Raw genomic sequence first — 14655 nt, forward strand, 5'->3', positions numbered from 1 at the left:
CGTCTCATGTCTGAGCCGTTAAATTGCGACTCCACTTTGTCTCTATACTGACGTTTTTCCTGTTTGATTGCCTTGTGGACGGAATAACTACACTGTTTGTATTCTGCCATATCCCCAGTCACCTTGCCATGGTTAAATACGGTGGTTCGCCATTTCAGTTTTGCGCGAATGTTGCCATCTATCCACGTTTTCTGCTTAGGGTAGGTTCTAATAGTCACAATGGGTACAAGATCTCCTATACACTTCCTGATAAACTCAGTCACCGTACCAGTATATTCGTCAATGTTATTATCAGACACTCCCCGGAACATATCCTAGTCCGCGTGATCAAAACAATCTTGAAGCTTGGATCGTGATCGGTCAGACCAGCGTTGAATAGTCCTTAGCACAGGTACTTCCTGTTTGAGTTTCTGCCTATAGGAAGGGAGGAGCAAAATAGAGTTGTGGTCAGATTTGCCGAAAGGAGGGCAAGGGAGTGCCTTGTGTTGATTAAACTTTGGCAGCCTTTTTCTCAAATGTGCTTTGTTAAAATCCCCAACTACAATAAATGCAGTCTCAGGATATGTGGTTTCCAGTTTGCATAAAGTCCAGTGAAGTTCTTTGAGGGCCGTCGTGGTATCGGCTTGAGGGGGGATATACACGGCTGTGACTATAACCTAAGAGTATTCTCTTGGGAGATAATACTGTCTGCATTTGATTGTGAGCTATTCTAGATCGGGTGAACAAAAGGACTTGAGTTGTTATCACAATCAAACCATGAGTCGTTAATCATGAAACATACACCCCCACCCTTCTTCTTCACAGAGAGATACTTATTCCTGTCTGCGCGATGAACTGAGAACCCAACTGGCTGGACTCAGACAGTATATCCCGAGAAAGCCATGTTTCCTTGAAACAGAGTATGTCACAATCCCGATGTCTCTCTGGAAAGAAATCCTCACCCTGAGCTCGTCAAACTTTATTATCCAGAGACTGAACATTAGCGAGTAATATACTCGGAAGCGGTGGATGGTGTGCGCGCCTCCTTAGTTGGACTAGAAGACCACTCCGAGTACCTCTCCTCCTCCGGCGCTGTTTTGGGTCGGCCTCTGGAATCGGTTCAATTGCCCTGGGGGGTGCGAACAAAGGATCCGATTCAGGAAAGTCATATTCCTGGTCGTAATGCTGGTAGTGCTGGTGAGTTACCACCGCTCTGATATCCTATAGTTCTTTCCGGCTGTATGTAATAACACAAAAAAATCTGGGCTAATACTGTAAGAATTAAAAAACTAAATCCTGAAAAGTGTCCTATGAGCTAGAAGCACGGCAGCCCTCTCTGTCGGCACCTTATTCATGACTGTGCGCATGTTTGGACCATTTTAAGTCTTTAGTGATTTGGACACTGAGGAACTTGAAGCTCTTAACCTGTTCCACTGCAGCCTCGTCGATGTGGATGGGGGGGGGGGGGGGGGATGCTTGCCCCCCGTTTCCTGTAATCCACGATCAGCTCCTTGGTCTTACTGACATTGAGGGAGAGGTTGTTCTGGCCCCACACTGCCAGGTCATTGACCTCCTCCCTGTAGGCTGTCTCATCGACACCGGTGATCAGGCCTACCACTGTCGTGTCAAAATCAAACTTGATAATGGTGTGTTGAGGGTCAGTGTGGTGGAGGTGATGTTGCCTACCCTCACCACCTGGGGGCGGCCCATCAGGAAGTCCAGGATCCAGTTGCAGAGGGAGATATTCAGACCCAGTGCTAAGCTTGGTGTAATCTTCGTGGACAACGTCACCGATGCATTTTCTAATAAAGGCAGTGACGGAGGTGGTTAGCTCGTCAATGTTATCGGCAGTATCGAAAACATGTTCCAATCAGTGGTAGTAAAGCATTTGCTGAATGGCAGAAGAGGGAAGGAAGGTCTTGTATGCTTGCTTGTTGGTAGAATAACACTGGTCTAGGACTTTTTCGCCCATAGTGGTGTTAGAGACGTGTTGGAAGCCCATCTGTAAATAGCCCACCCAACTACCTCATCCCCATATTGTTATTTATGTTTTGCTCCTTTGCACCCCAGTATCTCTACTTGCACATTCATTTTCTGCACATCTATCACTCCAGTGTTTATTTGCTAAATTGTAATTATTTCGCCACTATGGCCTATTTATTGCCTTACCGCACTGCTTTGCTTTATCTTGGCCAGGTCGCAGTTGTGAATGAGAACTTGTTCTCAACTGGCTTACCTGGTTAAATAAAGATGAGAAAAAAAAATGGAACTATATTGGGAAAGCATAATCTTCGGAAAATATGGAGATGCCGGGGATTGAACCCGGGGCCTCATACATGCGAAGCATGCGCTCTACCACTGAGCTACATCCCCACGTGATAATTTTAAAGAAGTATTTAAGCTATTTTATTAACCTAGTTCTTGTAGAGTCTCCAATATTGAGGGTTTTATGTTTTTGGGAACGTCCCATTAGCCGACCTAGCAACTTGTTCATCAGGTTGGTTGGTATGTGATTTATTCATTTAGTCTTTAATTATACATTCATTGCAATATCTGATGTCAACAACGTTTACAGTGGCGCACAACATTATCATGTTTACGTTAGCTTCTTGATGGCTAACGTTAAGTTAGCTATGCTTGCTACTATACGTTGTAGCTAGATCAGCGGTTTACTGATGTTTGTTGTCAGACAGTGCAATTGCCATTTAGCCAAATACTAGCCACGGATATGGATGGTAGCCTATAATCAAACAAGCTAGCTAAACTGCCTGTTTTTATGATGTTCATCGTCGACGCCTTACAGGAATCGTTCATTATTTATAATATCATCCTACACAACTATAAGCTGCGATGGCCGAGTGGTTAAGGCGTTGGACTTGAAATCCAATGGGTTCTTCCCGCGCAGGTTCGAACCCTGCTCGCAGCGGAAAATGGTTCTTTTGAATCAATCATAACATGGGGATTATGACGAATAACCCCGTTCACCATGCGAAAATAATCAGATTGCGCGATCAAACCTTATGCATGTGCTAAAATAGGCGATAGATTGATTGAAAAGCACACGAAATACACTAGCTGAGGAACGCTCAACTCCGTTCTCAATAAAACAAAAAATGTGCTAGACCGGCTCGATTCGGTCTTGTGTAGCAACATTTGAAATTGTGTTTTTTTACATTGGATAAAAGTAGAGACTCGGCGCTAGAAAATTGTATAACATACACTACAGTTGAGGAACATTGGGAAAGTAATTCTGCTTTGAAAGTTGATAAACTTCTAACCCCACTTTTGAGAAAATTTATATTTTGCTACACCTACGGAACGCCGTTGGGGTCATAAAGCACGTGGTTAAACCGCGATCTTTTTAATGCTATGTGTGTAAAGTAAGCAGGTGCAGGCGCTAAATTAATGTGTGCACGCGTTAAATTAACATCTTCACGCGCTAAATTAACGCCTAAACGCGTCTCAGAGCGAGTGACGTCACCGATTGAAACGCTATTATCGCCACCACCGCTAACTAGCTAGCCATTTCACATCGGTTACATTAGCTTGCTAACGTTCCTTATCCGCACACCCCGGCCATAGCCACAGTGAACGGCGCCGTCTTGTAATATTTTTACAGCCCTGCTAGCTACATAAAGGTGACTTATTATTGAGGAGTACTGAGGTCAAACATGTTTTTGTATTTTTAGGCAAAACAGCAACTGAAGGTCTAAAACTGACATTTACTCCTGAGGTGCTGACTTGCTACACCCTCGATAACTTCTGTGATTATTATTATTTGACCATGCTGGTCATTTATGAACATTTGAACATCTTGGCCATGTTCTGTTATAATCTCCACCCGGCACAGCCAGAAGAGGACTGGCCACCCCTCATAGCCTGGTTCCTCTCTAGGTTTCTTCCTAGGTTTTGGCCTTTCTAGGGAGTTTTTCCTAGCCACCGTGCTTCTACACCTGCATTGCTTGCTGTTTGGGGTTTTAGGCTGGGTTTCTGTACAGCACTTCGAGATATTAGCTGATGTACGAAGGGCTATATAAATAAATTTGATTTGATTTGATATTGTAATCACACATCTTCCACTGTAGGAAACAGTCTAGAACAAACCCTTGTTGTGGCCTTTAGAGGGCTAACGGAAGTACTTATAGTTGTGATCCGCGGTAGATTGTTCATTAACATTGTTCCACATTTTGGATGTTAATTTAATATTTGGTCTGCTGCTTTGTTATATACTGCAGGAACCTGATGCAGCATTTAAGTGGTAAAGGAGGATGGTGATGTTTGTTTATTTAATGTATCTTCAGCTTTTGTATCAACCAGTGCTGTATTCTCTGATTTAGGTGGAGGATAGTCATACATGGTGGCATTGATGGGTACAGCCGTCTCGTTGTGTTTCTCCGTGCTTCCAGCAACAATCGCAGCAGTACTGTAATGGATTGCTTCATGATGTCACGGATCCCTCAGGAACTGTGTCATTACGCACGCCTGGTCCCCATTCCCACTGATTGTAATTGTATTGATGTGCCCTTTGCTTTACCATTGGGCTGTCGATGATTGCTACTATGTCCGTTGGCCTGTGTGAGTACTTGTGTTTTGGCCTTTTGTGCCCTTGTGGATTGCGCAGATGATTACGGGTCTCGTCCACTGTGTTAATCATTGTGCGTGTGTGTTATTTATTCAAGGTACTCCTCGCTCTTTTTTGGGGGTTTCAACCCTGTGTTTTTGTTACATGTTTGTTTGGTCTTCGTCCTCGTGCCTTTACACGGCATAATTTGGGTTAATAAAAAACATTACACATTCCTGCACCTGTCTCCCAATTCCATTCATAGCAACGTGACACATGAATGCTGTCTCCAGATATGGTGTTCCCTCCAGAGTTAGGATGGACCATGGAGGAGAAAACAGCACTGTCTGCTTTTCAATGTAATACATATGGAAAATATGATTTAAAAAAATTGAGATACATGCAACCTTAAAATGTCTTCTTGACCTACACATTGATTACATTCTACAGTGAGTGATGCATGCGGCTACATTTTTTTTTTCTGTAAATCATTTTCAGAACGCAATCACCTCATGTTTGACAGCTTTATTGCTTTCTCCATGTTTTTGAAATGTATAAGCCTTTAAATGACCTTTTACAGACTACTACAAACAAGCCTACACTTGTGGCAGAACTTATTCCTGTGCCCCCCCCCCCCCCCCCCCCACATCTTCTGCACCACTTCCTGTGGCCCCCCTACACCATTCCCTGAGGCTTGTCGTCCACTTTCACCCCACTCTTCTGTTGATGTTGGTGATGACAATGAGTACGTCATCCCTGTAAATAATTCAATGTCTTATTACAGATGAATTGTGGGAAGTATCTGAGCTTTGTTATTCTGAATGTCTCTTTTTTTGTGTGTTGACCTCCAAACACTGCTGAAGTTAATGAGCAGCAAAATTGACTCTGCTTTTGTCCCTGATGCCAACCAAATTAACGTGATGAGGGACAACGTTTATGTTTGTGGAATGAGAGGCTTTAAGAGACCCCGTTTTAATCCGGAGGCAAAAAATAGACATGGTTTTTAGGGACGCTGAAGGAAAAGGGGCAGCTGATGAGGGTGGTCCCTCAATAGATTTGACTGCTAATGAGTACCATCCATTCCTCTGCAATATTTGAGGGACCTGATTGGCAAAAATTCCTTTCTTACAACTCTCAAGGTGAGTTACACTTTTACACCAACAAAGACACGTGTGTTTATGGCATTATGTATGACTTGAGTAAGACATTTGATTTTTGCATGTTATTTAATGTGTCCTTTATTTACTGTTTGTCTTCTGTGTGACAGCACTCTATGATGGCGTATACAAGCAGGTGGGCCGCATGATTGCTGTCTGTCCGGTACATGGGGGTGTAGAGCCGCAATTTTTCAGAGAGGCTATACAGGCAAGTGTGTGGCCTACAACCTCCTGTGCCAGAACTGAAAGAAATTGCGGAATATGACTTCAGAGAGAAGGTAAGTAACTTTATACTGTAATGGATGTTACGTTACTGTTCATTTGCACTAAGTTTGAAAAAAATATTCGGGTTGTGGCTGTTCATGAATACTTTTCCACATGGATTTGGTTTCCTTTTGTTGCCAGGCAATCTTTTTTAAGGGTAGGGATAATCAGTTTATTGTTATGCTAATTTGTCCCAAAACACTGTTTATTGAACTAAGATCCAGTTAGCACAAACTGTTGACGAGGCACAGGAAGCGGTCATGTTGGGTTCAGTGCTATACATTTGTACATTGGAGAGGGATGCCCTGGGTGGTGTCAGCCACAAAGTTCTACTTAGAAAGCAGGCTATGGGATGATCTTGAGCAGTAAGTTTCCATATATGTAAGGAATCTCATAAGTTTAGCTAATAAATTCTTCAGGGCAAATTTATTATGTGACTTTTTTTACTTTATAGATTCAAAGAGGGTCTGGAGTGTCTAGGGCTCCTGCCTTGCATGAATAGACACTCAAGCCTCTTCAGAGAGGTTTTCATCTACGCTGAGAAGCCTCTTTTAGTCAAAGACATAGCTTCTCTCTTTAAAGCAGAGCGCTCCCCACCTGGTATCAATCAAAGAGCAATAGAGAGAAGTCATGTTTCTGGAGGGACTGGCTGCTGGAGGTGGAAGGTTAGATGCAAAACCATCATCATTGAAGTAAATCCAGCCACAGTGTCCGATTTCAAAAAGGCTTTACGACAAAAGCACACCAAACGATTATGTTAGGTCAGAGCCAAGACAGAAAAACACAGCCATTTTTCCAGCCAAAGAGAGGAGTCAGAAAAAGCAGAAATAGAGATAAAATGAATCACTAACCTTTGATGATCTTCATCAGATGACACTCATAGGACTTCATGTTACACAATACATGTATGTTTTGTTCGGTAAAGTTCATATTTATATCCAAAAATCTGAGTTTACATTGGCGCGTTATGTTCAGTAGTTCCAAAACATCCGGTGATTTTGCAGAGAGCCACATCAATTTACAGAAATACTCATAATAAACATTGCTAAAAGATACAACTGTAATGCATGGAATTTTAGATCCACTTCTCCTTATTAACTTCTCTAGGGTAGGGGGCAGCATTGGGAATTTTGGATGAAAAGCGTGCCCAAAGAGAGGGTCCCCAGTCCGGGGTCGGCGACGAGGGTCCCCGCACCAGAGGCGCCACCAAAGTGGGGGGAGCCAGAGGTGGAGCGGGGTCTGCGTCCCGCACCGGAGCCGCCACCAAGATAGATGCCCACCCGGACCCTCCCCTATAGTGTCAGGTTTACGGGCAGGAGTCCGCACCTTTGGGGGGGGGGGGGGGGGGGGGGGGGGGTACTGTCACTCCCTGACCGTAGAGATCCTTTTATTCTCTTTGTTTGGTCAGGGTGTGACTCGGGTGGGAAAGTCTATGCTTTCTGGTTCTTTGTTTTTGGCCGGGGATGATTCTCAATCAGGGACAGCTGTCTATCATTGTCTCTGATTGGGAATCATTCTTAGGCAGCCTTTTTTACTTTTCTCATTTGTGGGTTGTTGTCTTTGTTAGTGGGCATGTATAGCCTTACAGAGCTTCACGTTTGTTTGGTTGTTTATTGTTTTTGTTGCCGACATTTAAAAATAAAAGAATGTATGCTTACCACGCTGCACCTTGGCCTGGTCATTTCCTTGATGACGATCGTGACAGCAGCCTTCCAGAAGCTTTGCCTGGTCCTAATCCAGCCGGCTACACACTACAAAAAGCCTACCCGACCGCTGTGTCCACATGGTCCTAAAGCACACCGTTGACACTTTTTGTATGACATTGTAATTATAAACCTGGGGGGGTGACAAATATTCTGTAGGACAGCCGTTTCAGTAAAACCCATGAAATTGGTGTGTTCATATTTACTCTTTGTGGACGGTATTCCTCAACCTATGTGACATTGTATTGCTAAGAAGTATGACTCTCTGAAAGACTGTCGCACAATAATTAATGCACCTACAAGACCGAATCCCAGATCACCTAACAAATCAACGCTGTTGGACATTCTTCTAATGAATACCCCTCACAAATAGTAAGGGGTATCATTGTGCAATTGCTTGTGTTAGAAATACAAAAATGACCAAAGCCAAACCCTGTTATAATTTTAAAAGACATTTTAGACAGTTTGATGAGCAAGCGTTCTTACATGATCTGTACCATAATATTGACAGAGGAAGTCTGATTTCTGATGTTGACACTGCCTGGGACTATTTTTATATGAAATTTGTGTCCGTGTGTGATAAGCATGCCCCTGTGAAGAAATGTAGAATTGGTGGAAGGGACAATACTTGGTTTTCAGATAACTTGGCAGAATTAATTAGAAAGAGAAATGTCTCTTGGACTCAAGCTAGACATACAAATGCTCCTGTTGACTGGGCCTCCTCCAGAGCGCTGAGAAACAAATGTACAGGATTGATTCGGAGGTCCAAATAAGACTTATATCTAAATGCAGTCACAGAGAACCTAAACAACCCTACCAAGTTCTGGAAGCTACTCAAATCAGTGTCAGGTTCTAATGTATCCTCTGGCCTTCCTGACCATTTAATGATGGATTCTAATGAAGTGAAGGATAAAGCTGATATTGTAGGGGTTTTTAACAAGCACTTCATATCTGCTGGTTCAGTTTTGGATGGTGGGGCCCAGGCCTCTAATGTAAGCTCTGTTACAGTAAACCATGATATAGGCCCTCATGTGAACCATTTTAACTTTGAGCCTGTTTCTTATGCTGAGGTCTTTAAAGCGCTAAAGGCAATAGACACTGAAAAGGATCCCTACTTCTTAAAGATAGCAGCTGGTATTATTACTGAACCTGTGGCTCACATTTTCAACTTGAGTCTCTTGACCAATTCCAAACCCAGCATTTGGAAATCAGCTTATGTCCTCCCACAACTAAAGGGTGGATATCCCTCAGATGCTAATAACTATCGTCCTCTCTCTAAACTCCCTATCCTGGCCAAAGTCTATGAATCCCAAGTGAACTCCCAGTTAAAAAACATCTTAAATGAAAATAACATACTGAGCGGGGTTCAGTCTGGCTTTAGATCGTGGTACAGCACCACAACTGCAGCTATGGTAAATTACATCATAAATGCACTTGATAAAAAGCAACATTGTGCTGCTCTGTTTGTTGATTTATCAAAGGCATTTGATTCAGTTGAACATGATTGTTGCTAGCTAGACTCCGTAACATTGGTCTCAGTGAAGGGGCAGTAAATTGGTTTAGGAACTATCTTTCTGACAGAACACAATGTGTATATGCTGACAATCACAAGTCTAGCTTTCTTGAGACTAATAGAGGTGTGCCCCAGGGTTCCATTGTAGCTCCTGTGTTGTTCTCAATTTGTATTAATGATCTGGGAAATGGTATGCAACCAGTGAAATTGCATCTATATGCAGATGCTGCAGTCATATATTAATTTACTCCCTCTCTGTTTCAGGCTGTTGAAGAGCTCCAGACTGCTTTTTAGTCACTGCAGCCCTGGTCTCAAACTGGTCTTGAATGTAAAAAAATAATAATAATGCATGACCTTTACCAGAGCTCGCTCTCAGCCAGAAAAGGTTAGCTACAAATACCTAGGTATATGGTTCAATGCAAGTTGTCCTTTAAAGTTCATATGAATAATCTTGTGAGGAAGCTTGAATTGAAATTGGGTTTTATTTTTTGTAATAAGGCTTGTGACTTGTTTAGGCCACTTTTCTCTCTGTAATTGATTATTGTTGACTTGTTGTATATGCATGCAGCCTCCTCTGTCATACAGAGACTAGACTATGTTTATCATGCATCCTTGCACTTTATTACAAATGCCATGCCATTGTATGTGTTCATCTACAAAGGCCTTTTGGGTAAACTCCCTCTTTATCTCTGTAGTCTGGTCTCCTTCACCACCATCAGTTACCATACCCGGTCTGCTAGGTGGTTGCTACTTAATTAAAGTCCCCAGGACATTTACAGTATTACATGCTGACCAGACCAGACACGTCACGTGCGCGAGCGTCGCAAAATAAATGTAGAAATCCATGTTATTCAATTATTGCACCCACACTGCTCGCACGCACCAACGAGCATCTGCGTTACCAAGGGCTAAAATAGAAGTCATTCCTATTTCTGACGCAGATCGCGCTGAAAGTCCTGCCTCTCCCATCTCCTCATTGGTTTACAGAAGCAGGTACCCACGTGCCACCTCCTCATTGGTTTTATTGGTTTTACCCACGTGGGTGATTGCAAGACGAACTGTTTTGCCGGTAGTCGTGGTAATACTATGAAAGTTTCGATGCGATCACCATATAAGTTCAACAATGAAAAAGCCTGGAAGGAGGAGAGATGACTAGAAACAATTCGTTTGGCCGTTTTATGTGTGGATTAATTTGTCGGAGTAGAGGACCTTGTGCATTTCAGGTAAAATAACAACTCAAGGTTTATATCCCGACACAAATTAGCTAGCAACAGCAAGCTAGCTAAATAAGACAAATTAGCTAGCAAGTGCAAGCTAACTAGCTAAATTGCCATACATGTTTAATGCTTTTTGACCAGTCCCTAAATTAATGTAATTGGTTCAGAGTTTGTTTTGATATTTTAACCTGTGTGTCGTGATCGCGTTTGGTGTAGGGGGACAAAATAAATTTATGCACGATAGCGCATGATGGCGCACGCGCGCAGCCGGTTTGGGTTCCGTGTAGGGCAAAACTGCCTTCTCGTCTTGTGCACCAGAGGCATGGAATAGTCTACAACCCATGCTTCATCTAGATATGTTAGGTCCACTGAATGAATTTAAAATGTTGATGGGAGACTCTGTTGCAGAGGAGTGTAAATGCTGTCTTTGGTGTGGATCATGTTGTTGAATTGTATTGTATTGTTGTAGGAATTAATTCTGTAATGTATTGATTGTTGCTGCCTTCTTGGCCAGGTCGCCATTGAAAAAGAGACTCTGGGTCTCAGTGGGCTTTTCCTGGTTAAATAAAGGTTAAATAAATTAATTGTAAGGTCCTTAGGGTGATTCACAGTCATCGGACGTCCTTAGACTGAAATGTAAGGTAAACATGTTTTTGCTTTCGGCCCTGTCATTGAATTCTTTGTAGCAGAAACTAGGTTCTCATCCAATTGGCGACAGATTTTATGTGAATATTCTAAAATCCACATAAAGAAAATATGCACATTTTCCAGTGGTGGAAAAAGTACCCAATTGTCGTACTTGAGTAAAAGTAAAGATATTTTCTATTAAGGTGACTCAAGTAAAAGGGAATGTCACCCAGTAAAATTCTACTTGAGTAAAAGTCCAAAAGTATTTGGTTTTAAATGTACTTAAGTATCAAAAGTAAATGTTATTGCTAACATATACTTAAGTATCAAAAGTAAAAGTATAAATCATTTAGGAAACCAGACGGAATCATTTCCTTGTTTTTTTAAATTTACGGATAGTCAGGGGCACGCTCCAACACTGAGACATCATTTACAAACAAAGCATGTGTTTAGTGAAGTCAGAGATAGTGGGATGACCAGGGATGTTCTCTTGATGTGTGTGTGAATTAGACCATTTTCCTGTCCTGCTAAACATTCAAAATGTAACGAGTACTTTTGGGTGTCAGGAAAAATGTATGGAGTAAAAAGTACATAATTTTCTTTAGAAATGTAGTGAAGTAAAAGTAGTCAAAAATATAAATAGTAGAGTAAAGTACAGATACCCCAAAAACTACTTAATAAGTACAGTCGTGGCCAAATATTTTGAGAATGACACAAATATTCATTTCCACAAAGTTTGCTGCTTCAGCATCTTTAGATATTTTTGTCAGATGTTACTATGGAATACTGAAGTATAATTACAAGCATTTCATAAGTGTCAAAGGCTTTTATTGACAATTACATGAAGTTGATGAAAAGAGTCAATGTTTGCAGTTGACCCTTCTTTTTCAAGACCTCTGCAATCCGCGCTGGCATGCTGTCAATTAACTTCTGGGCCACATCCTGACTGATGGCAGCCCATTCTTGCATAATCAATGCTTGGAGTTTGTCAGAATTTGTGGGTTTTTGTTTGTCCACCCGCCTCTTGAGGATTGACCACACGTTCTCAATGGGATTAAGGTCTGGGGAGTTTCCTGGCCATAGAGCCAATATATCGATGTTTTGCTCTCGGAGGATGTGTTGGTACCATTCTTTATTCATGGCTGTGTTCTTAGGCAAAATTGTGAGTGAGCCCACTCCCTTGGCTGAGAAGCAACCCCACACATGAATGGTCTCAGGATGCTTTACTGTTGGCATAACACAGGACTGATGGTAGCGCTCACCTTGTCTTCTCCGGACAAGCTTTTTTCCGGATGACCCAAACAATCGGAAAGGGGATTCATCAGAGAAAATGACTTTAACCCAGTCATCAGCAGTCCAATCTCTGTAACTTTTGCAGAATATCAGTCTGTCCTTGATGTTTTTCCTGGAGAGAAGTGGCTTATTTGCTGCCCTTCTTGACACCAGGCCATCCTCCAAAAGTCTTCGCCTCACTGTGCGTGCAGATGCACTCACACTGCCTGCTGCCATTGCTGAGCAAGCTCTGTACTGGTGGTGCCCCGATCCCGCAGCTGAATCAACTTTAGGAGACGGTCCTGGTGCTTGCTGAACTTTCTTGGGCGCCCTGAAGCCTTCTTCACAACAATTGAACCGCTCTCCTTGAAGTTCTTGATGATCCGATAAATGGTTGATTTAGGTGCAATCTTACTGGCAGCAATATCCTTGCCTGTGAAGCCCTTTTTGTGCAAAGCAATGATGACGGCACGTGTTTCCTTGCAGGTAACCATGATTGACAGAGAAAGAACAATGATTCCAAGCACCGCCCTCCTTATGAAGCTTCCAGTCTGTTATTCGAACTCAATCCGCATGACAGAGTGATCTCCAGCCTTGTCCTCGTCAACACTCACACCTGTGTTAACGAGAGAATCACTGACATGATGTCAGCTGGTCCTTTTGTGGCAGGGCTGAAATGCAGTGGAAATGTTTTTGGGGGATTCAGTTCATGTGCATGGCAAAGAGGGACTTTGCAATTAATTGCAATTCATCTGATCACTCTTCGTAACATTCTGGAGTATATGCAAATTGCCATCATACAAACTGAGGCAGCAGACTTTGTGAAAATTTATATTTGTGTCATTCTCAAAACTTTTGGCCACGACTGTAGTACTTTCAAGTATTTTTACTTCAGTGCTTTACACCACTGGCATTTTCCCACCAGTGGTGTGTATCCACCAGACTTCTTGGGGATAAAAAACTGTGTGTGATGGCATAGAGCACATACAATTTATTTTTATTTGTCAAACAGCAGTCAAGCATCGATCATCATGTCACCAGAATAAGACCCTCAATATTTATTGGAAAGGAGCTTCAAGCTCATCACTGTGAATTTTCACCACCCTGTGAAGTTCGTCATAACTTATTTTATCTGTAGCCTAATAAACTGCATGGTTTCCTGAGTCGTAGTGGGAGGACAACACACCATTTCATAGTTTCCTGAAACTTCCTGTTTCCATCACAGCTGTCATTACTTTTTTTTATACAGTATGACTTCCCTCTCGCATGTTTCAATCAAAGTTTTTATGCAAGTAAAGTCATACCGTATATAAAAAAATCACGACAGGGTCTCCCGGGTGGCGCAGCAGTCTTGTCACGTCTACTCCCACTCCTCCCCCCTGGCATTTGCAGTCGCCGGTTTACTAACCACTGGTCGTGGCAACCATCATCATGAGCACCTGGCATCAATCATTACCTGGCATCAATCATTACGTTACAGAATACTGCCTCAACAAATGGAAGCAGCAGGAAATCAGACCTCCCAGACGATCAACGAACAGGGATACCTACTTAGTCAACACCATGACCAGCTGGCGCAACTGGGGACGGCTATGGAAGAGGTACTTCGCAGTGTTCAACGTCTCGAACATACCCGAGAGGCGTCGACTTCAACTAGAGGAGGATACTCCACCACCAGTCGACCCAGCGAGCCAGCACACCAGCCCATTCAACAACCCGCTTAGGTAAGTGTTTGTACCTCCCAGATAAATGTGACGGCACCCCATCTAAATAGCGTGACTTCCTACTACAGTGCTCCATCTACTTTGCCCACCAGATGGGAGCCCCAATCATCGAGAGGTCCAAGGTTGTCACGGTTATTTCTCTGCTGACTGGGCGGTCGTCGGAATGGGCCACGGCCATCTGGGAGAGGAGGAGCTGGATTCGTATGAGGGGTTCGTGGCTCTGTTCAGAGGTATCTTTGATCATCCACCGGAGGGCAGAGAGGGGTGAGCGCCTACTCCAACTACGGTAGGAGGACCAGACTACAGCTGAGTACGCGGTCACCTTCTGGACAGTTGCAGCATCCAGTGGATGGAATGAGCCGGCGCTTCGTGCGTTATTCAGAAGAGAACTGCGCGAGGAGGTCCAGACGGAACTGGCCTGTCGAGACGACAACCTCTCCTTGGACGCTCAGACTGTCATGGTTCCACCTGTCACCAGAGGGTGGCAGAGACCGTCCTAGAGACATTAATGACACTCAGGTTGTCATGGTTCCACCTGTCACCAGAGGGTAGCAGAGACTGTCCTAGATACATTAATGACACTCAGACTGTCATGGTTCCACCTGTCACCAGAGGGTAGCAGAGACCGTCCTAGAGAC

The 14655-nt window shown here is 43.2% G+C and overlaps 2 non-coding genes across 2 annotated transcripts; one reads left to right on the top strand and one right to left on the bottom strand.

Annotated features, from left to right (window-relative positions):
* Window positions 1–2280: 2280 nt before the first annotated feature.
* On the bottom strand, window positions 2281–2352 carry trnaa-cgc. Its single transcript has one exon. It is a non-coding gene; the product is annotated as a tRNA-Ala (tRNA).
* Window positions 2353–2823: 471 nt separating this feature from the next.
* Window positions 2824–2905, top strand: trnas-uga. Its single transcript has one exon. It is a non-coding gene; the product is annotated as a tRNA-Ser (tRNA).
* The last annotated feature ends 11750 nt before the right edge of the window (window positions 2906–14655 follow it).

The sequence above is a fragment of the Salvelinus namaycush genome, chromosome 12 (assembly GCF_016432855.1).
Source record: "Salvelinus namaycush isolate Seneca chromosome 12, SaNama_1.0, whole genome shotgun sequence".
Lineage (NCBI taxonomy): Eukaryota > Metazoa > Chordata > Actinopteri > Salmoniformes > Salmonidae > Salvelinus > Salvelinus namaycush.